Source organism: Camelus bactrianus, chromosome 8 (assembly GCF_048773025.1).
Source record: "Camelus bactrianus isolate YW-2024 breed Bactrian camel chromosome 8, ASM4877302v1, whole genome shotgun sequence".
NCBI lineage: Eukaryota > Metazoa > Chordata > Mammalia > Artiodactyla > Camelidae > Camelus > Camelus bactrianus.
This window is the reverse complement of record NC_133546.1, coordinates 95,039,781-95,062,869: the sequence shown is the minus strand read 5'-3', so window position 1 is coordinate 95,062,869 and position 23,089 is coordinate 95,039,781. Positions and strand designations below refer to the sequence as shown.

General features: G+C 43.9%; 1 protein-coding gene across 3 annotated transcripts in view; it reads right to left on the bottom strand.

Moving 5' to 3' along the window:
- The window catches only part of LOC141578440 (uncharacterized), a 147,687-nt gene that overhangs the window by 95,123 nt on the left and 29,475 nt on the right, over window positions 1–23,089 (bottom strand). The window contains exons 14-15 of one of the 3 annotated variants that reach the window (XM_074368893.1): window positions 14,334–14,556; window positions 691–855 (exon numbers count right to left, since the gene is read on the bottom strand). The exons of the other annotated variants lie outside the window; for them this stretch is intronic. The gene's annotated coding sequence lies outside the window, so the exon portion shown is untranslated. The remainder of the gene's footprint in view (window positions 1–690; window positions 856–14,333; window positions 14,557–23,089) is intronic. 3 annotated transcript variants of the gene reach the window in all.

Here is a 23,089-nt window from a genome sequence, read left to right as displayed (position 1 = left end):
AGGGAGAAGGAGCAAATATTTTCTTCATCTTTTAAAGAGAGGGCTCCACTGATGGTGACTTAACTCCAAAACCAAGTCTGGGGAAAGGGCACATTCAGCAGCCAGAGCATTATCACCTGTAGGAAGGCAAAAACAGCTCATGGGAGGGCTCAGGGGGTCACCCTGATTTAATTTCAATCGATAAAACAATAATGCACTCTAAAAATACTAGCATGCAATGGATTGGCTCTTTCTTGACATCTAGCAAGTTTCCACAGCCCACATGTAAAATTATCGTGAACCAGTGAAAGGAAGTGTCTACAGACAAGAAAAATCAATGCCACAGGTAAACTGAAACCCAGGCTGGAGGAAAGGAAGAGAAAGGGCATAGTAAAGAAGTGGGGAAAGGCTGGGGAAAAAAAATCATCACACGGACTCTCAAGCATCATCCAACAAGCATACAATCATTCGAGAGAGAGAGTTACTGAGGTCCTATTCTGTGCAAGATTGTAGAGCGGGTGAAGCAAGAGCGCAGCGACCATGGTGGCAGCAAGTGGCGGGGCTCAAATACACTTCTGATCCCGGTACCTGGCACACTTGTCCTCAGTATAAAGGCAAAAAAAAAAAAAAGTAAAATAACTCTGTAAACTCAAAGCATTGTTAAAAAAAAATTAAACAAAACCTAAATACAAGGACAGACAAACCACGCACATTGCTGGATCAGAAGACAGCGCTCTTGGAATGGCAGTGCTCCCCAGAACGATCCGTATATTCAACGTGGCCTCGATCACAATCCCTGCGGTCTCCTCTGCAGAAACTGACTATCTGCTGCTACAATTCATATGGGAATTCGAGGGTCTCAGTAACCAGAAAGTACTTGAAAAAGAAGAACAATGTGAGAGGACTTGTAATTCACATTTTCAAACCTAACATCTGTATGTCTAGGTGAGATTAGAGGCCACTGTGAAGTTTTTACTGTGTATATCCGTATTTTCTAAATTCTCTACAATGAATATAACTGTTACAATAAGAAAAATAAAAAGTAAGGTATCTTTTAAAATATGCACACCGATTCATTCATTGGGAAAAAATATTTTAACTATAAAGAGGTAACCAAATATCTAGTGAAAAAGGACTACTTAAAAACAAGTGTGTATTTACATTTTACATAAATTGAAAATTGAAAAGCACAAACACATCAAGTTTCTAGGGAGATCGATGCAACTTATTAATAGTTATTTTCAAAAATTCTAATTGAACAATGAAAACTCAAGAAAGGGAAAATCGCGATTGACAGCCAAATGCAAACACATGGAGAGCAAAGGCCTAGAAATCACAGTTCCTTTAACTCTGATACTAACACAATAGAAGAGGAAATTCCTCCCTTTGGGGACAGTGGAATCCCATGCGTAAGACAGGATACACAGTACAAACTGCACTAGAATCTGGGGTGATTTTCTTAGAAGAATTCTAAAGTTACAACATTGCTGGAATAAACTATAAAAACACTGAAAGACAGATTAAAACACGCAGTCATATATATTATATAGAAACATATGAAGTCTGCTCCCATGTTGCATAGAAATACAAACATATTTGTTCATTTATGGGCACTGAATATTTTATCCCAGGTAGAATATTTCAACTAAAACAAATAATCAATAATACACACCTCTTGTCAAATCTACTTGATATGGTACTCTGCTATGTAACCATAATGTGTCTAAGATAGATATAAAATTAGTGAAAAAGATCTTTGTATGGTTTCTTGAACTCTTCTCAAAATTCCAAGCTTAATTTTAAAATAGATCTGAGCAGTATTTCTATATTAACTTTTCCCTCGTGAAATGAACAGCACAGTCTGTTGTTAAAATTCTGTCCTTACAATGATTCACGAGCACTGTATCCTAACAAAACTGCTGGACAGCAAGGCACTATCCAGACACTGTGACCAAACAAATGAAACACAAGGAAGACAGTGAGCCTATTCTGGAGGGCTTACCGTCTGTGTCAACTCTGGGGTTTTTATTTGATTGGTTTGATTGGGTAGCAAAATAAAATCAATCAAGTACTTTCTTCTTTAAGCATTCTGTAAGTCATGACTCTGTTGTTAGTGTCATGAGAAGGAAAGACTAAAGCAAGACTTCAGTAGGTCAATTAGCAACAGCCATCAATGGGGAGTGAGTAATAAAGAAGTTAACTGATAGCAATGCTTCTGCCTACATGAGACCTAAAATAAACCTACACTGATCTCTTTAAGGAAAATGAGGAGATGAGGCCCCAATGAGAAAAACAAAAACTAACAAGAAATCAAAAAAGTAAAGATTTTTCATTAACGATTCCAGGAAGGAGTGGAGCATGGTGGTGAAGAGCACAGATGCTGGGGACAAACATGAGGGTCTGAACTCCCACAGCACTGGGTAGCTTTGACACTGATAAGTCAGTGAAATTTTCTGCATCCCAGTCTCCTATCCATAGACTGGGGACAACAACAGCACCCGTCTCCTAGAACGGTCCTAATAATTAAGTTATTTTATATATAAAAGGTTAAATAAAATACCTCAGATATTAAATATTACCCCAAAAGGACAAGGAAAAAGAAAACAGAGATAAATTGGAGTTCATCAAATTTTAAAACTTTGCTTCAAAGGACACCATCCTGAAAGTGAAAAAACAACACACAGCAGAAATTTTTTCAAATCATTTATCTGATAAGGAATTTGTATCTACCAAAAAAAAAAAAAAAAAAAAAAAAAAAAAAAAAAAAACAAAAAGAACCTCCTACTACAGAACAATAAAAAGGCAACTCAATTAAAAAATGAATAGAGGATCTGAAAAACATTTATCAAGGAAAATATACAAATGACCAATAAGCACAACGAAACGATGTTCAATATCATTAGCTGTAAGGGAAATCAAGTTAAAACCACTAGGAGAAACCGCTTCACACTCACTACAATAGGTTATAATCAAAAAAAGTGTAACGAGCACTAATGAGGACACAGAAGATGCAGAGGTCGCAGCCGTTGCTGGTGAGGATGTAACACAGCCTGGCCACTTTGCAAAAACGCCTGGCAGGTCCTTAGTGAGTTGAACATTTGGTTTCTGAATAACCAGGCAATTTTGCTTCCTGGGCACACACGTAAGAGAACTGAAAACAAATGTTCACATAAAAACTCCTACAGGAATATTCACGGTGCCATTTCTCATCACAGCCAGAAAGCAGAAACAACACAAATGCCTATCACGTGATGAATGGGTAAACAGAGGGGCCCAGCCATACAGAGGAATATTATTCAGCAATAGCAAAGCATAGAGTACTGACCCAGGCCACAAAGTGGACAAATATTGAAAACGTTACTCAGTGTGAAAGAAGTCAGTCACAATAGATGCTTCCACTTACATGAAGTAACTCGATTTACATGAAATTTCCAGCAGATGCAAACCCACAGAGAGAGAAAAGTGGCTCCATGGGGCTGTGAGAGGATGGGGAAGATGGGGATGTCTGCTTATGCATAAGGAGCTTCCTGTTGGGGGGATGAAAATGTTCTAAGACTGAATGGGATGCACAATTCTGGGCATAGAGTAAAAACCACTGTACATTTTAAGGGGTGAATTGTTATTAAAACTGTTAAGAACGAGAGCACCTCGGGCCAGTACCTTCCCATAGTAAATGCAAATTGCTAAATTTTATTACAGGAAGAAGAAACTGCCCTCAGCATGAAAGCAGGAGTTCAGCAAATGTGAGTTAACCGAAATTGGACAAGAGCATTTCACTTGAAACAGTTGCTGAGTGTACACAAAATATTAAGACATGACAAGGAAAATCAGTTTGACATCACGAAGAAGTATTCTGCTTCAAATGCAGATCAAGGATTCGGCAAGCCCAGCTGCTAGAAATGACCAGAGAAGAAACCTGGCTCTTTAAACAAGCACCAGAGCCAACAAGGAATTACTGGTGAGGAAAGCAGGCGGCCGAAAATCTGGAACAGTTTGTTACAAATAATTTCTCCACTGAAAATTCAAAAAAAAATGAAAGTGATGTAATACTGTGTTGACCTCACTTGAATGGGATTCCTCCGGTTCTCGACAGTTTTGTAACCCCGAATGAGAGACTCAGGAGAATCAGAATGGCTCCTGGGAGTCCCCAAATGACTGCCCACCAGCACGCTGACCACCATCACATCTGCCAGGGTGGAATTGCAGAGAAGAGACCAACTCCTGAAAGGCACAGGAAATATTGACAAGGGAAAAAAAGGCTGATATCATTCTTGGGACAGAGGCCATGAGAGCAGAGGCCAGAAGGCTGCAGGTGAACAGCAGTGGCCCTGGGGCAGGAAGGGACCACGGGGGAGCAGATCTCAATTCTCTTCTCTCTCTCCCTCGGGTAGGAGAGATAAAGTCTGCATCCTTCTCACCTGGAACTGTGGGATCTGGCTGGCAGAAGTCTTACCGACATGGAATGAATGACTCAAGACTGTGGAAAAACGAAAGAAAGCGAGAGGGAGTAGGGAGCCAACTCCAAGAGCCTCTCAAATGCTCCCATATTTATTGTGTATAATCAAAGAAAATAGTCTTTAACAGTTGTGTGATAGTAAACAGGAACTTTGGGAAAGACAGGATGAGACAGAGATTGTAGAATCCACAATGAGTAAAAAGTCTTAGTTTACCTTTAGGGGAGTCATGGGGAGAGGGGAACAAGATAAATTCTTTAGATATTCATTACAAAGCAGACCACCAGTCCAGCCAGGTCCGTGTTTTGGGGATAATAGAGTATCTAACAGCACGCAAGCCCAGCATTTATAGCTGAGGGCCTGGGTCATTGCTGTGCAATGAACAGAGTGCTATCTAAAACCTCAAATATGCAAGCAAGGCATTGTCTCTGCTTTTTATGGCAAGGAGACAGGAGTGAGGATGCACAGGTGCTTGCTTGAAAGCAGTTAATAAGCACACTTTTTCTTCTTAAGGTTGACATGCGTCTGGTGTCTGTTAAATTTGTTAACCCAATCATGGGCTATCACATGGAACCCTTATGGAGGACACCCTAGAATGACAAATCCTGGCTCTGGGTCTTTTCCTGCCAGCTTCGGGCATTCCAGCAGGGTCTAGACACATCCCTGAATAACGATCCCACAGAACCACCCAGACTCTTAAATCCTGGTGCTTGGAACTTAATTTTAGCTCTACACAACTTAACATAGAAAAGTTTCAGAAATAATAGATATTATATTCTTTTTATATCTCATCATAGAACTGATTTTTCTGATTGCTCTAAGCTGCTTCTACTTGATAAATCACCTAATTCTGCAGGTGAATTCAGTACTTTCCATTGCGCATAACTAGACAGTCTGGGCCCTCTGACTTCTATTGGTCAAATAAATACCGATACACCTAATTGATTTCATTGTTCATCAATTTCAGCCTGGAGGTGAGGGAGTGTCACTCTGTTACTCAGCCCACCCTCTACTCTATTCTCTTCAGCAACTCAGGCCTCCTGAATACAAAACGTAGTATCTGTTTCCCTTCACCTACACTTTCCACAAACGCAACAGGAAACATCAGCCTAGAGAATGAATTCAACACAAATGTTAAAACAAAAATCTACAAACCTGAAGCAACTCCAACTCCGAATCATGATACACAATGACATGAAAGTAAGGGTGTCAGGTACAAAGCACGCGTGAGCCTGACCACCTCATTTCTATTCTTCAAAGGAAGGAAGGTTTTCATGTTTTTTAATTATCATTCCTTGTCATTGTTTCTGATTAAGCCAAAAAATAGTTTATGAAATAATTAAGCACTGCAATAACAGATTTTCGCTGTATCAATTACAGAAGGAATTCAGAGGGGATAGGAAAACCCACCTATGTAAAAAATGCAAAATTTCTTCCCCTGTTAAGAACACGTATATAAAATGCAACAGAGAATTCAAATTCATGTGGAGAGGAGCAAAAGCCACAGAATCAAACAAAGTCATTACTATGAGTCAATTCAAAATTCACTGGACAAACATGCTCAATGCATTCAAAGAATTTTAAAGGCACACTGCAAACCATTCACTTAATGATCTACAGGCTAGAGGAAGAAATTCCCTCTTTAACAGACAACAGAAATCAATAGGTTGCCCCACCAAAAGAGGACCAAACAACAATCAGGTTTTTAACAGTTCTGATAAATCAGCATGTTCTAAACATCAAAATCCAGAAATTTTAAACATTCATTCACACCACAATGAAACAAGCACTTAAAAAAAAAAAAAAACAATAACCCGAAGAAACTAAGCACATTTATCATGTACCTGGATCAATGGGAACTTCTTGTAACGCTGGAAGAAAGGACAGGCTATAGCCTTTTACTTAAAAAATAAAACTACATTTAAAGATAACTGCTAAAACACATTTCATCATTCATGTTGCCTTGAAAAATCTGAGGCACTCGTATCTGATCAGAAAAGCAATTCTGAGTAATAGTATGTTACAATTCAGTGCCAGTTTGCTTTAGTAGAAAAAAGAAAAGCTACTGTTTCTCATCCTGCACAAATTGTAAGGAACCTTCCTGCCTCTATCTCCCCTATTTTCTAAGCTCAAGTATGAGAACCTTTTATACACACCAATATGCCAAATGACAAAAGAGTATCAATTTATTTGTATAAATATATGCCTACACCTTGAACTGGAAGAGAAAGGTATCAGAAGGCTATATGGAACTTATTTCTACCTTCCTGAAATCACACACACACACACACACACACACGTTCACAGAGACACAGACATGTACACACTGAATTACTGGGCAATTCACAAGCTGAGGACTTCCAATTTATAGAAGATAACTTTGTAGTTAGTTTAAAATACAAAACTGTCAGCTTTTGAAAGCCTTCATCATCTGCTAAATCATCCAAATATCAACGAGACCCAATTAGCCTTCTCTGTAGAATATAATTTCCCATGATGGCAAAACAGACCCTAAGTAGTGGATCCAAGACTCGTGTTTATCACTACCTATGATCGTTTTTAAACACATAAACAGATTCAGAAAGTATGTCCCAACAACATTTATTCTTATTGAAATAGCATATGTATTCAATTGTCTATACAGAAAATAGGTCCCATGATGGTGTTTAAGAGCTATTTTGTGTATTGAAATATTTATTTTTAAGTTCAGACAAGGAGGGTCTGTATTACTCAGTTGTAGAACACCTGCTTAGCATGCACAATGTGCTGGCTTCAGTCCCCAGTACCTTCATAAAAATAAGTGCTTATTTAAAAATAAGAATAAATTTATAAAAAGAGTAAATGCAGACTAAAAACCACTGCAATCTAGGAGCCATAATTTTAATAAAATACAAGAGTTTCTATCAAATATTCACTATATGACAATCACAGAGACAACCACAAATCGCCCCTGACAACCATCACGTGTGATTCTCAGCAACCCTACTAAGTAGACACCGAAGAGAAACCCAGCATTGCGGATGAAGAAACGGAGCTCGGAGGAGCCGGGGACGCTGACCGTCCTGCTCCCCGTGACACCACGTCAGCCCAGGATGAGCGCTGACAGAGCTGCACTGAGGGGACAACCAGCTGCACGGAACCTTGGTGCACTGGGGAGTCCCAGAAAACACTCAAAACTGTTCAGTGAAGAACCAGCTCAAATATATTACATTGTGCCACATCCTTTAAACAGGGAACATGACTGAGACCTTTTTGATGCCTCCGTGTCCTTTCTGCCATTATCAATTATTTGCCCTCTCAGCATGCCCAGTCATGAATTGGACCCCATATGAAGTGCACTCAGATGGCAGAGTTTTAAAGCTGTTTTATGAAGTTTGTAAGACTCTGTCTATGCCTCACACAGGCGGTCATCCATCACTTCTCACCGGTGTAGATGTACCTCATGAAATCACACCTTTCTGCTTTTTAAACTCCCTCCATGTAATCCAGACTTTTCAACAGCAAAGAAGCAGCTCAACCAGAAACAGTGGATAGCTTTTCACCAAATGGACTCGAACAGCCCATCGGACTACCTGGAAGCCCTTTTTTTCTATTAAACCCACTTCCAAGGACTTCATCATTTTCTGATTGGTGGACTTGGCCTCTGACTGGCCTACTCTGAGAGCTCCCAGCCTCACATCCGGGGGTGGGAGAGGACCCTGCTCTTCGGGGAAATCAGTGCGGAAGGCGGAAATCTTCCACCCAGGTCCGCACGGGTAGAAGTGCCACAACGTTCTCAGAAAATATACCGTCAGCAACCCTGGGCTCCCATGGACTGATGTCACATTAACCAAACTCATGAGAGACTGATGCAAGAAAACCAGAAATTGAATTTATTAATGTAGCAGGAGATGTGAAACTACGAACCAGACTGAAATATCAGAGTTCAACTATGAGTACAAATTCTCCTCAACGGCCCAATCACGGGCAGGCAGTCACATGGCAACCATGGACAGAAGCAGAGCAGGAAGGGTTTCTAGATTAACTCAATGGACTAAATTTCTGTTATACGAACAGATCTGCAGCCCAGAAGACATTTAACGCCAATCACGGTGCACTGTCCGTGGACAGTGGCTGAGACACGACTGTGAGCACCTGTGTAACTCTCCTTTCCCTGTCCTTTCTGGGCTAAGTGATGCACAGAGGTACAGAGATCCAGGGATGCAGATACCTCTAAACACCCAAAGCCCATCCCTGGGAGCCTCGAAACCAGACAGCAAGGGTTTAAATTCCAGCTCTGCCACTTACTAGCTCTGTGACCTTGGCCAACTTACTTACTCTCTCTGTGCCTCAATTTCCACATTGTAAACCTGGGATAACAATCAAATCTCCCTTACTCACTTGTTGTGAAGATTGAAGGATTCATTTCTGTAAAACGCTCAGAAAAGTATGTAGCACATTTTTGGTGCTCAACAAATGTGAATTTAATAAGAAAGAGATTTACAAGTCTCCCTACTAATCATCTTCTGTGTTTCATGGCTAGTCTGAGTCCCAAAGGAAATCCTTATTTCCCCTCTTATAAACTCTTGGAGAGCACCCTTCTCTTGTTTAAACTGAGAGAAGGGATGCCTCCTCCACACTACTCTGGTCCATGGAGAGTGCTTCCCCCTTCACACCCCTGACCCCTGGCCAACGGCTAGCACTCTTCACAATACCAGATTGAGGTGTGAGTCCGGAGAGACAAGCAGGGCATATGAAACCTTTCCTTTCCCTCCAGTGTTGGCCACCCTTGGGGAGCACCCGGGATGCTCAGCTCCTTGGCAGGGCAGCCCTGTGCAGGATGGGGCAGATCATCTTAAGGGAAGGCTCGCTGTGGCCCAGAGTTACCTGGGACTGCGTGAGTCTCTAATTCTGGGACACAGTATCATGACACGCATTTTCCCACAGCCCTGAATTTCATGGAGAACGTGGCTTCATCAGTAATAAAGGAGACATTTATCGCCTGTCTGTTCTTCTGTGTCATCTCTCAGTTGGCTGCTGGAGAAAACATGTGTATAAGTATTGGGTCCACTTAAGCCCCAATATATATGAAGTACCAAAAAATTCTGTGGCTTAACATTGGTCCAGGGCGACTGTGTAACCGTCCTGACTTTGCTGATGCTAAATTATGGGTATAGGAACTATGGAACCTCCTCAAATATCTTTCATCATAAAACCAGCTTTTCTTATTTTCCTGTTTCTTAGTAATTGCCAAAGACTCTAAAATGATGGCTTCATACAAAACAGGAGCTAAACTTTATGAGCCCTTTGACATTCCCACTGTGCTAAACACTTTACATAATTTCTAATTCTCACAATTCTGCAAAGCATATACGAGCATCCCCATCTCACAGACGAGGGAGAAACTCAGAACAAACTGACTCAGGCTCACGTGGCTCAGTGGCAGCGCGTGCACGCAAACCCAAGTCAAATCACTACACTCCTTCTTCTATGTACAAAATCACCTCCCACCAAATGACACACAGCGGCTGGGTCAATACTCAGGGAACTCAGTACACTTTTCAGCTTTAAGGTGCTCAAGAGGCCGCTTCTAGCTGCTTTATAAAATCCCGGCTCACTCGTTGCTAACACTGGAATAAAAGACCGATTTTGCCATTGTCTGCACAGCAAGTCTGAAATGTTCACAGCGAGATGACAGAATAAAACAAAGATATAAGCAGAATAATTTTTCCAGGTAGACAGACATAATGGACATTGTGCTATTCTGAAGCACTAAGCAAAGGAATCAAAGCAAAAAAATATTCGTTAAGCCTTCTTTTACAAACAGGAAAATTAAGACTGTATGAAGGTGCAACAGCGCCTCCTATGGCTAAAAAGACCTTCCAGGTTGCCGGGAAAGATGCAACACAAAAATTGCCTGTTGAATCAGAAACAAGAATCAGATAACTAAAAGCTTATGTAGCACATACTGCAGTTTGTTTCGGGGAAGGGAGGGGTATTCAGTATATTATCTGACATTGCTAATACTCTTGAATATAAACAAAAGACACAGGCTCATGGAAACTCATCTTAGAAGAGGAAAGAATCCAGTCCAGCCACTTCATTTTACAGGAGGGGAGACTGAGATCTGGGATCTGTCCTTCCGGCAATCAGCAGCAAAGCTCTCTCTCCTAGGCCTCATGTCATGCACTGTAGCAAAAACCAACAGATCTGTACTAGACCTCTATTCATAAAAGTCACGTCTGTATTTTTCCAACAGTAGGTAATCTAAGTATCTTGCAAAATACTTCTCAAAGAGCCAGGAAATCATACAAGTGTTTTGAAATACAAAAACATTTATTTGCACATTAAAACAGCATGAGCTTTATTCTATTAAAAAAAAAGTGACATGTCAAATCAATGTTTTGATATTTTAAAACCTATTAAGCATGCAGAAAAATAAATCAAAATTTCTTTAATCACAAAAGAAAGAAGCTTATTCCCTTAAAATGATCAATGTGGATTTTTCTAAACTTAATAGTTCCGGTCAGATTTCTACGAATTTAAACTTCTGAGTGGATGGTTACACGGCAACATGAATTCTGAGTTGTAACAACACACATTCTGTGTAAATAATCTTCAAGGCCGTCTGCTTAAGGTGATTTAACTAGTCCCTGTCTCACTAGAATGATACAGATTTCATTAAACCTTCATACTGCACACACACACAAAACCCTGAATCCTTGTTACTTTAAGCCATATTCATATATTCATATATATGCATATTGAATATGCATCAGAAACAAGCCACCCTCTTTAGTATTCAGAGTTGATCCTTCTAAACTATCTGTCCTTGTGACAGCATATTTTTACTCAGCAGCTCTTGGGTGCTTCGTATACAAGGCGTCTACATCTCACAGTCAAACAAGGTAAACGGCATCACTCAAATTTCACAAATGAGGAAATGTACTTAAGCCATGAAAACAACTTACATATTCATCATCAGGAAAGAAAAGAGTAAAGATTTTACTTACAATATTCACTGACAAAACTTTCCTCCATACTAAGACTACATAGAACCAATTCAGTCTTTGTAAATTTTTCTGTCAATAAGCACCACTAGAGAAAAACAAGCAACATCATTAGCAATGGTTGGACTTTCAAAGCCCACTCCTATTTTGCATTATAATCATTTTTAATGTTTTGTTTTTAGTGTTTACAGAGCACTAAAATAAAAAAAAACATATACTTTTTAAGTCATTGCCTGAGAATGCAACATTTGTGAAAATGTACAATTTCAATTTATGCCACTCTGTCTCACATTCTCACTGGTGTGTCTCCTTTGAAGGCTTCATCAAACTGAGACCGCTAAAATCGTTCATTTATGGACTCACAGGAGTTCGGGAAACCACTCAACACGGGGCTGATCAGAGGAGCCATTGAGAAAGCATCCTGTGCAGCCTGGGTTACAGCCCTGAGTCTGCCAGCGCCAGCTGTGTGAGATTTTGGACAAGCTGCCCCATCTCTCAATCCCTCAGCTGCAAAAAAGGAGACACTGATACCTACCCTTAAAAACCTGCTATGAGGTAAAACATGAGGAAAGCATTTTAGCCTTAGGGAGGTGTCCACTCAGAGCAAGCTTGGTCATTATGATGATGAGGATTACTTTTAATAAGTTAAGGCAGACAAAAAATTAGAAATCACCATAAAGGAGAAACATTTTATGTCAATGAGCATTTCCTTTTGAATGGATTGCAGAAAGTTTTATAGAATTTTTTCATAAACCAAATTTTGTCCACTGATTATAGATTTACAGGTTCATGGACATGTCTCCAGAAAAAGAATTAGAGGCCTCTAACCTCTGAATACTAAGAAAGAAAAGTTTAAAAAAAATCACGGGGGAGATTATACCTCACTTGAGAGAGTATGTGCTCAGCATGCATGAGACCCTCAATTCAGACACCAGTAACTCCATTTAAAGACTTTTTTTTTCAAGAAATGGAGAATTAAATAAAAAAGATGGAGGAATACAGAATTTTTTTAGAGACTCAACTCAGATTAAAGATGGGGGAAAAATATCCATTTCTCAAAGGAAATCTTGAGAACTATGTAAACCGGATCTGAGTTGTCTAATCTTTTAACATTATTCATGAATTCCTATTACCAAGTCTTAAAACTGCCTGATAACCCACAGTGGTGATACTGATCATAACAGCTGCCAACACGGATCGAGCTCCGGCTAGGAATGCTCTGTTCGGCCATCTCGGCCCCTGTGGCCTCACCAGGCTGAGAACACTAAATTTTGTCATTCATGAGCATCTCGTGTAAGTCCTCCCTTTATGCTCCTCACTCTCCCCTCACCAGCCCCTCTGAGGGAAGCACTGTTATCATCTTCCCCACCCGCAGATAAGGCCACTGAGGCACAGAGACTAAACCTGCTCCAGGTCACATCGGCATAAAAGGACGTCTATATTTCTGCTGTTTTAATATTGACAAAGGAATCTGAGATATCAATTCAAGGGAGAATGTTAAATAATCAAGTCTGTAAGGTCTTCACCTCAAAGAGCAGATAGTACAGATTCCTGATGTAGGATGAGGCTGCCGCCACAAACTGACTCAGCTTGAAATTAATATCCAAGATGAAGCAGCGGATACACGTAAATATTCACGATTGTCAACTCCGCTCACGGGTCTGGGCCCATCACTGCCTGAACGGGGGTGAAATCCCCACCCCTGTCAGGGATGGAAGCGTGGCTCTTCCCAGTGTCACCCAGGCTTCACGGGCTGTATCCCCCCACAGGCTGTCCTCAACGATTAAAAATCTCTCAAGATTTTTACACCATGCAAAACTGAAAGACATTTCTGCAGATGGAGCACTTTCTCAGGCTTAAAAATTTTTTGCTTACACTCAGCAAGGGGGAAAATAACACATGACTCTGCAAAGTCTCTGAGACTCACCACTCACAAGAGTAGAATGGCCTCAGCACAAGATGACTCTTCACGGATGAGAACAAAATAAATCCGCCCCCAACCACAGGCACTCCCAGAGACAGCGCTCAGCAGTCTTCTGCACACTCATGGTTGTGCAGCCCTCAACACCATCTATTTCCAGAACACTTCATCACCCCAGGAGAACACCCCTGTCACTAGCTGTCACTCCCCAACCCCCCTCCACCCAGCCCCTTGCAACCATCACCTGCTCTCTGCCTCTGCATGTGCCTATTCTGAGCATTTCAGATCACTGAAGTCAACAATATGTGGCCGTTTGTGTCTGCTTCCTTTCACTTAACGTGCTGTTATGAAGGCTCGTCCATGTTGAAGTGGTATCAGCTTCTCTCTTTTTTTTTTTTTTGAAAGTGTTAAAGTTTATTAGAAGTTGGTAAGTACTATCAATAAGAGTAGAGAGGAGCATAAGTGATTGGGTTTCAAAGGGAAAAGGGCGGGTTGAGCAGTCAGGGTGGACTTCCCAGAGCTGGTGGCCTTTTTCATATTCCCCTTTATTTATTTTTTCTTTTTTATTCACTCTTACGTCTGAATAATGTTCCACTACATGGAGATACTACATTCTGTTCATCCATTCAGCAGCTATGTACGGACGAGGTCCAGAAGAATGAGTGTAAGAGGTGACTTGGCAGGGATGGCATTTAAGCAATGGGCAAGATGTGCTTTGAAAAAAAAAAAACCAACAAACAGAGGCACAAGGAAATTCAGCACGTTTCTGAGAAAGTGCATGCTTGCTTCAGCATGACTGCCGTGCAGGCCTGGGGGGGTGGGGAGTGACAGGAGTCACAATGAGGGAGTCACCTGAGAATATTCCCCATGCAAGCAGCTCAGCCATTTCTCCTCCTTCATCCTGTATTTTAGAGCCATTTTTGATAGGTTATCTATTTCAAGTAACAGTACTTTGTTACACATCTGATCATCTGCATCAGATCACCTTACCTCCAAGGCACAGAAAGTCATTCACTGACTGGAGCAGCTCCAAGACATAACGGTGATGGATCAGGGAGTCCTGCAGCATCCCGGCCTGCAGGCACAAACCCCCACATGTTCCATGGTGATGTCCGGAAAGTAAAATGCATGGAAATATCTCACTGCTTGTGCACGATATCTGCCCCCAAATTGCCCCAAAATCATGCTGGCAAAGCACTACTGAGCCCTCTCACTACAAAAAAAAAAAAAAAAAAGTTAGAGAGAGAGAGAACAGAAAAGAAAAGAATAAATCTAAGAACGCAAATTTAGGGTCTTTCATTGAAAACCAGCAAGCATCACTGCCAGTATCTCAGCTGAAATGTTCCTGTCTTCAAAAACCACTGCCCAGTTACATTGCAAACGTGATAGACATATATGTATTCCACATAGATGATATTACAGTAGGATTTTACTTTTCGAAATTTCCAGTTGCAACATTAACACAAGAGAGTTTATGTTTCAGCTTTAAAAAAATCAATTATCTTCCACTTTCTTAATTTTGAACCTATTATTATTTTATAAATGTTGCTATGCTGCAAATTATAAACCAACTGTTTGGATTCTGCCAACAAGAACTTTATGACTTCACTATTTCAGAGCAAGATTTAATGATGCTTTGAGAAGTGGGGCCTGGGGCGCTCACTAACAGCTCTTTAAATACTGACAAGAATGTGCTATTTAAGTAATGCAAAGGCTCTAACTCTACATTAACTCAGAAACCAAAGAAACTACACCAAAGCCTTACTTTATCAGTTTTAAATTTTTCTATTCTTTTGAATATTAAATTTCTTAAAAGATAAGATTTTTTTTGAGAAAGACAGCAGCTGTATTAAATTTCCTCTCACAAAGAAAGCAATCTTTATCAAGAATATATACCCCTATTGAAATCCAAAAGACGGGACGTTTCTAGCTAAGTGAATATGCAGGTCTCTACACAAGCCTAAATCCTATCAGATCTCACTCGGACGAGCTCAACAAAGTCCTGGGCTACCCTGAAACTTAGCTCTTCTGTTCCAAATGTTCGCTGAGCTAAGATCATCACACAAGGCAGGGAAGAAGAGAAAAGTCCACCTGGCTGCATCCGTTTTCTTCCAGCCACCAGCTGCCGCTAGGGGGTCCCCGTTAATAAGCCCTCCCCATGAGGAAATCCGGCATCCACACTGCCCCTGCCGTCCCCAAGCAGCCCCGACGCCCCTCTCCCACTGGTGGCACCCCAGCCTGTCAATGGTCTTCTAATTACCCTCCCAGTTGGTGGCACTCTCCCCCTCTTCCCCGCTCCACACACACAAACACACACACACACACACACACACACACACACACAGCCAGGACAGCCTTCCCAAAGCACAAATTTAATTACATCACCCCCACTTCAAACCCTTCAGAGGCTCCCTGGTAGAGTTCTAGCCCCACCCCCGACACTGCTCGTCCAGACTCACCTCAGTACCCAGGTCCCCAATGACCTCAGGTGCCCCCTGACCTGCTGCTACTTCCCACTTGCCTCCAGGCTCATTTTGACGGTTTGTCAAGGAAGCCTTCCTTCCCCTCGAACCTCTGCACTTTGTGTTAGGTGCCCCTGCTGTGTTCCTAGAACATTCTACGCTAAGAAAACTTCTGACACTGCTAAGTTCTCAAGAAGCAATACATTTTGCTTACTAGTGTGAGTCCACCCTCTCTCCCCTGGACACTCAGAAATGCATGTGTTATGAATAAATGAATGAAGGGGTGGGTCTCAAAGGGACGGGCAGAGCTGCTCTCGCCCACCCCGACCCCTTCTTTCTGTAGAACATCAGAAGCAAAACCAGGAGTACCTCTCATGAGGGTCACTTTCTGCTGACACCCTTCACTGCCTCTTCTGTGTCAGTTGTAGTAAGAAACCAAGCTCCTCCAAAGCCCTCCATCCCTAGGCCCACTCCAGGGTCCTTCCAAGCATGGGCACCCTCCACCCTAGACCACACAGTGCACTCTCCCCGAGTCCCCACCCCACAAGCCTCCAGGCCACTACCCGGGCTTCTCCTGCCACCTGAGTCACCCTCTTGATTCCTTCTCCTGGCTGAATCTTACTCTGCCCTCATAACTGAATGTAGAGCCCATTTCTTCAAGGAAGCCCTCTCTGATGATCTCCTTTAGCTCTTGGCTGGGCTCCATCACCGGCAGGACTGCTTGGCGACAAACTGGTGTTTGTCCACCTGCTCCTAGGAGACCATGACCTCTTGGAGGCCACGTGGGAAAAAGGAGTGAGACAACAAGAGGGGTGGGAAGAGCAAAAAGCAAAATCACAGCCCAAGTCCCAGATTCAAGGATTCTGTCTCAGAAGAAAAGAATAAAATGTTTCATACGTATGTCATTGGGCTATGAGTTTTGTGGCTCATGGAAAGCAAGAGGTTGGTGTTCTAGTCTAAAATCCAAGTTACATGCAAAGAAATGTACATATTCATATCCAAAGGAAACCAGAGCTGCTCAACAACAGTTTGCAGTTAAAATCAAAGGGACTTTGATAAAGGCAATCTCTCTCTCTCTCTCTCTTTTATTTTTTTTTTTTGTATCATATAGTTGTAGAAGTATATGTGTAACTAAGTGATGGCTACAGCCTATGATTCTGCACTGGAGTGTTTGGGGCTGAGGAAGCCCAGATTACATGCACTGTGTAAATACAATCACACCAACACACTGACAGGCACCCTAGTGGCTGAGCTGAAGTTCCAAAGCAGACAACCTTACGTTGCAAGACATCTCTCATTAGAATGTAAGGAATGCAATATTCTGTATTCAATTACATATGTTATATGGGCCATTAAGCGATAGTGCATCTTGTCTAATGAAACCCCAAAATAAATTGTTAACATCGATTTTCTCCTTCTGAAACTTCTTTGCTAACTTTGGATATCAAACCCTCACTCCATACGGAAAGCTCAGATCTACGCTGCAGCAGGTTACATCCCGTGGAAGAAAGCCTATCAAGGGAGAACTGGAGAGTTTCCCTTCAGAAGCTGCTAAGTCTGGTTTTGCACCTGTACGTAATTTGCAACCACGTCAGCGTCAAAGGAGTAAGACCTTACCTCTGTGGGGCGAAAATCACTGCGGTGCTTCTGAACCATTAAAGAACACTGAGCTTTGTGAAACAGTCCTGAGGCACTTAAATCGTACTATTTGTGAACGGCTCCAAAACTGACCCAATTCACCAATCCAGGTACAACAGGGAGGTACCGGAATTAGTAGATAGAACATGCCCTTGAAGTCTGACAAGGCCCTGCTTGAATCCTGCTACAGCATTGACTAGCCGCTAAACGGACCAATTTCTTAACCCCTCTGAGAAGGCTTCCTAATCTGCAAAAGGGGGCTGCCACCGCCCACCTGGGAGACATGGATGTGAATGCAACACGCAAGTAGGGCGGCCGACTGGTACCTGACACGAGGCCTGGCTAGTTTCCCTCCGCTGCCCTTCTCCCCCTTTAAACTTGCATTGTTCCCCCTGGTAAGGGTCAAGCCCCCGGACCAGACTGCCCGAATCTTCTGTGTATCCCCGGATACATGCCTTACCTTTAGGAGGCCAGAAAAAGAACTATCTCCTCCAACGTTACTATCAATGTTCTTAAGAGTCTGGGTTTTTTTAACTCTATTTTGCAGGGAGACTATTCCAGAACTGTCCAACCACCATTCTCCATTTTTGCTCCTCTCCCAGCGCCCGTCCCTTCTCACCTCAAATCTTCTGTCTGCTGGCCTTTTGTTCGTGGGAAAGAGAGTCCGCTAGGATGGAGACTCCCTAGGCCTCTGTCCCTCCCTCACAGCTGAGAGTGACTACCTTCTCCCCACTCCCAACTCCGACTCCAGCTTCCAAGGAGGTTCCCCTCCCGGACCATGCAGCCTCTGCATCATCCCAAGACGCGCACGTGTGGCCACAACCCTCCCTTCATATTTCTTCCTGGGTGGCCCTGCCCACCCCCAGGACCCTTAAGGATAAATTCCATTGCTCTGAAAATCCCAAACGCCACTGACTGAGACACAAAAGCTGCATGGTCTGGGCTTTCCTCCAACCCAGGCACAGCCCTGCCCCGACTCAGCCTCAGTCTGCACCTCTCGAGATGAGCTCATCCACCTTCACGGCTGTGAACACCAGCTAAGAATGACGACTCCCAATGTGTATCTGTTGTCCGGCTCCTTCAGCTGAGCCCCAGGGCCATAGACCCGAGTGCCTCTTTGAAGTCCTAACTTGGATGACAATTGGAATCTTAAAAATGCCTCATGTCCACCATTTACTCTAGAGTTCGATTCCTGGCAGGTACCTCCCAGGCTCCCGATTTTAGTAACAGACCCAGAACCCACCTAGGTGTTTGAGGTCACATTCAATTTCCCCTGTTCCTCCCCGCGGCCCTGCCCTGGAATCAGTCCTGTCATTTCTATCGCTAAGCCAGTCTCAAGTCTGGTTCTGCAAGGACCACGGATTGAACCCCACAAGCTCATAGCAAGGTAGAGTGCGTCACAGTCCTCCGAAGAGAACTCCCTGGAGGGGGAGGCATCTCCTGCCGCTGGTCACCTCAGAAGGCACTGGATTCTCACAAAGGAGGCCCAGGAGAAGGGACTCAAGGTTCTCCTGTGGTCTGAACTTTGAAGGGCCCGAGGTTTTGGGCAGTTCCTTGTTAGCAGACACATCTGCCAGTGAGCAGATGAGGATGGGGGAACCCAGGCAAGGCTGTACTCACTCCGACACCTGGGCTATCGGGAGCCACGGGAAAGGCCTGTGTCCAAGGCACAGCCCAGCCTTCACAGATCCCAGCCTGCATTTGCCAACCCAGATAGCCTTGACACCTACTTGCTACTCTTACTTCTGTTCTGTTCCCCCCCAGAATGTGATGGGCTCTTTCAGAAAGTCTGTCCTGTCTCAAGCGAGACCAAGTCAGTGAAGGATGAAGTGTCCACAATTGAACCAGGGCATGAAAGGAGAAACAAGGTCTCATGACCAGCATGACGGTGGTGGCCAAACCCTTTCCCCGGGTGAGATGAACCAGGGTGTGGATGAGAATGCAAAGTCACTTCACGGCTGACTGGGGTGTTGGAGAGTCACTACCGCAAACTAACGACACGGCCGTCAGTGGTGGACGTCAGCTGCAACAGACACGGAGTCAGCTATTTACTGCCAACATGGGTTAATAGTAAAGGCTGGTACAGGGAGGCCTGCATGGCTGCTGAGGCAAACCACAGACCCGGATCTGAATGCCCACTGGCTGGAGCAGAGAGGAAGCTACGGTCCCCTTTAGCGGTCCCTGTGTCCACCAGATCCAAGTGAGCCAGCTACTTAGGAGAAGACCATGTTGTTCTGATACTCAGAAAAACCAGCCTCGTAAAGGGAAAATAAGAGTGGCATGGAGTTTAGACCCTCTCCTGCCTCTCTATGAAGGCAAAGTAAAGTAAATGGCATGGGGAAGGTAAATGCAAAAACAAAAACAAAAAACATAAAACCGGTGACTGCTTCCTCCAACAGCATCCCCTGCAGCTGGTCATCTCCGAGCCTGCCACTTTCTCACCAGTGACCACCGTCCAGGAAGCTCCGTCACGCACGTCACACAGCGACAGCTCGGAACCGCGTGCCAAGCACGTTTGTGTGAAAGCCAGAATCAAGGAAGATGCTGCAGATTTTGACTTTCCAAGTTTAAATTCTCCATGAAAAAAATTCTTCAGCAGCCGCCTAAATCAATTCGCATCTCACTTCTTCAAAACAATCAAACAAATTTAATAAGGGCGCATTTGTCAACAAACATAAGGAGGACCAAACTGGTTCCTCAAAGCAAGGATTTTTACAGGTATCAAACACCAGTGGGTGATGTGCTAACAAAGCAAAAATTCCAAAAAACTAGAAAATAAAAAGATGACTAGGATAATATATGGATCAAGGCAACTGTTAAGGTTTTTGCTTTTTAAAGCGATGGGGACAGCACGGAGGACAATCTGGATATTTCCAATGCAGGGTGTGCACAGTCCACTTTTCTGACGCAACAACATGCTCACAGGGCGGTACAAGATAGAAAGGGAAATAGAAAAATGAAAAGAGGAACAGCGAAAATTAGAAACACATGAGAACAAAAATAACTGACAGCAATTACAAGAATTTAGGTGAGTTTGGTGAGGACAGGGACGAGGGGACGGTGAGACCCACCCTCACCTATTGTTCCAGGGAAGGCAGGGGCCTGAGGCGAGCGGCGCTGCCGGGGGACACCAACGTGGTCAGCGCCCCAAACCTAAACTTCACCTAGATGCATGTAGACAGGTTTTGAGCTAAAAAATGTGGTCGCATTTCAAGCTGGACAATTTTACTCACTCCCACCAAGAGTAACAGGAGAGAATTAGGCTCTGTTCCTGCACCAAAGCATTGTTTAAAAAAGTACTGACTGTGGAATAGTAAAAGCAACAATGGAGTAAAAGTGACTGGAGGAGAGCGTACTTGAACCGAGCTCACTGGCCGCGTTATCTCACTGACGTTCAGATGCTGGCTGAGCCCTTATGGTACCAAAACAGACAGACCCACCAGCAGGGAGGTTTAATGCGCTACTGTATTTTGATGCCGAGAGCCATGCCTGTTACACGAGGTTCTGGGTAAACAATGGTGACAGTGTCAACCACTATGGGCTAAGCACACAACCAGCTACTCCGCCAAATCCCAAGGACACACTTCAAAAGGCAAAAACAAGCTGGCATTCTCTGGTTGGTCTGCAGACTCAGAGCCAAGCAGTTGCTGAGCAAACATATCACCAGTGCCTCCTGTGACAAAAGAGGAGGCACTGGCCAGGGGGCTGGGGCAGGGCTCCAGGCTTCCACTGCTCACCCACCATTCTGTCCAGGGGGAGAAGTTGGTCCCTGCTTACGTTGCACCGATGCACCTACATTCACTGACGCCTGGGGACTGAGCTGGAGGTGACAGGTGACGGGAATGGAGCCAGCCTGGGAGTGGCACGGTGCTGGCATCTGTGCCCTCAGGTTTGCCCACACCACTACATCTGCCAGCTCATCTACAAGATGCAGAAGTGGAGAAAGCCATGTAGATCACAGGGCCCTGCGAGTACAAGTACAGGTCATGGCCTCGATATGCCTCGCCCCTTCCTTAAGCCATAGAGGTATGTACGGGGAGGAAGTGAAAATTCATCCAGAGCCCGCCAGGCACCACAAGCAGTTGTGACTCGGGTCCCCTGTGCCTGTCCCTCACAGGACTGGTCTGAACTATCTTTTTATCAATTCTCTGGCATCTTCTCCTCCAACTTACCAACAACCAGAAAGTAGAATCTGATTTTAGACTCACAGAGAATCGCAGAACACCTCCTCCAATTCGGGCCTGATAGCACGTGCCAGGTCCTCCGACCGTCACCTGTGGGACCGCCATGAGCCCTCTCCAGAGTCAAGGCCCGAGGCCGTAGGCCGGGGGGACACAGATTCCCACAATCTCCCCAGCAAAGGGGAACCACCTCTCGGCAAAGGCATCTCAACTTCTTCTGCTCGAGGGATATCTCAATAGATACACAGGGAAACAGAGCAGAAGTTGGGGGTGTAGGCAGCCCAGAAGAACTCGTCTGCACTTCCAAGGCAAAGTGGGTCCGTTGACCTAATCACAGGGACAAACTGAGGACGAATCTTTCCCTGCTGTGCCCCATACTCCGTGACACGCATTTCCCTGCGTAAGGAGCTCATTTGGAAACCCCTGGCAGTGTTTCTGTTGTTCTAAATTGGCATGGTGTTTGTCAGGCAGGGAGAGAGGGCCTGAGCCGTGCAGGTGTTGGACCTGGGAGGCAGGAGACACTGGCTCCACCCCCAGCTCAACCAGCGCCTCATTCTGCATCTCAGGATTCAGCATGACATCTATAAGCACAGGGATGAGACTGTCCCAGGAGAGGCTGTCCAACAGGAATGAAATGTGAGCCATGTAAAGAAAGTTTCCCAGTTGCCACATTTAAAGAGGTAACCCCCCCAAAAAAACCCCTAGAAACTGATTTTAAGAACATATCTTATTCTACTGTATGTAAACTACTATCATTTTGACATGTAATCAATAAAGAAAGTAACAAGATAGTTTACATTCTTTTTACTAGACAAGTCTCAGCGTCTGATGTGCATTTGACCTAGAGCACATCTCAGCTCAGAGCAGCCTCCTCCCCAGCTCTCCTAGCATCAGTGTCTTTGGCTACTCTATTGGACAGCAACTCCAGGGGTCACACCAGGGGAATTGGCTGAAAAGCGGGAGTAAGTTTCTATAATAACCCTAAAAGAATCTCTCTGAAACAAAGGCGGATTCACTTTTAAACGTCTGAAAACCGGCGGGTTGCTCCTCCCTCAAGCCTTGGCTACAAGACAGCCCTCCTCCTTGCTGATCCCTTTCTGGATGTAGGGAAGCAACCCTTCACATAGCCAGGGTGGCCGGGCATCCAGGTAGACTTTCCTGCTCTCTGTGTCCAGTCCCACAAAGTCCTCCTTCTCAAACAGGATGTAGAGCAGGAGGATCTTGTCCCCAGTCTTGTCGGATGCACAGTCCAGCCACTTGGACTTGAGCATGATGAAGAGAGACTCAGTGAAGTCCTCGATCCTCTTCTCCACCACCCTGCAGTCCTCGTAAATTGAAGGCCACGTCGGTGCGCGGCTGCTCGGCCACCTCCCCATGCAGCACAAAGACAAAGAGCAGAGAGTCATAGAGCGTGGTGCCATACAGCTCCTCTGCACGTGGAGCTTCTCGAAGGTCTTGGCCAAGA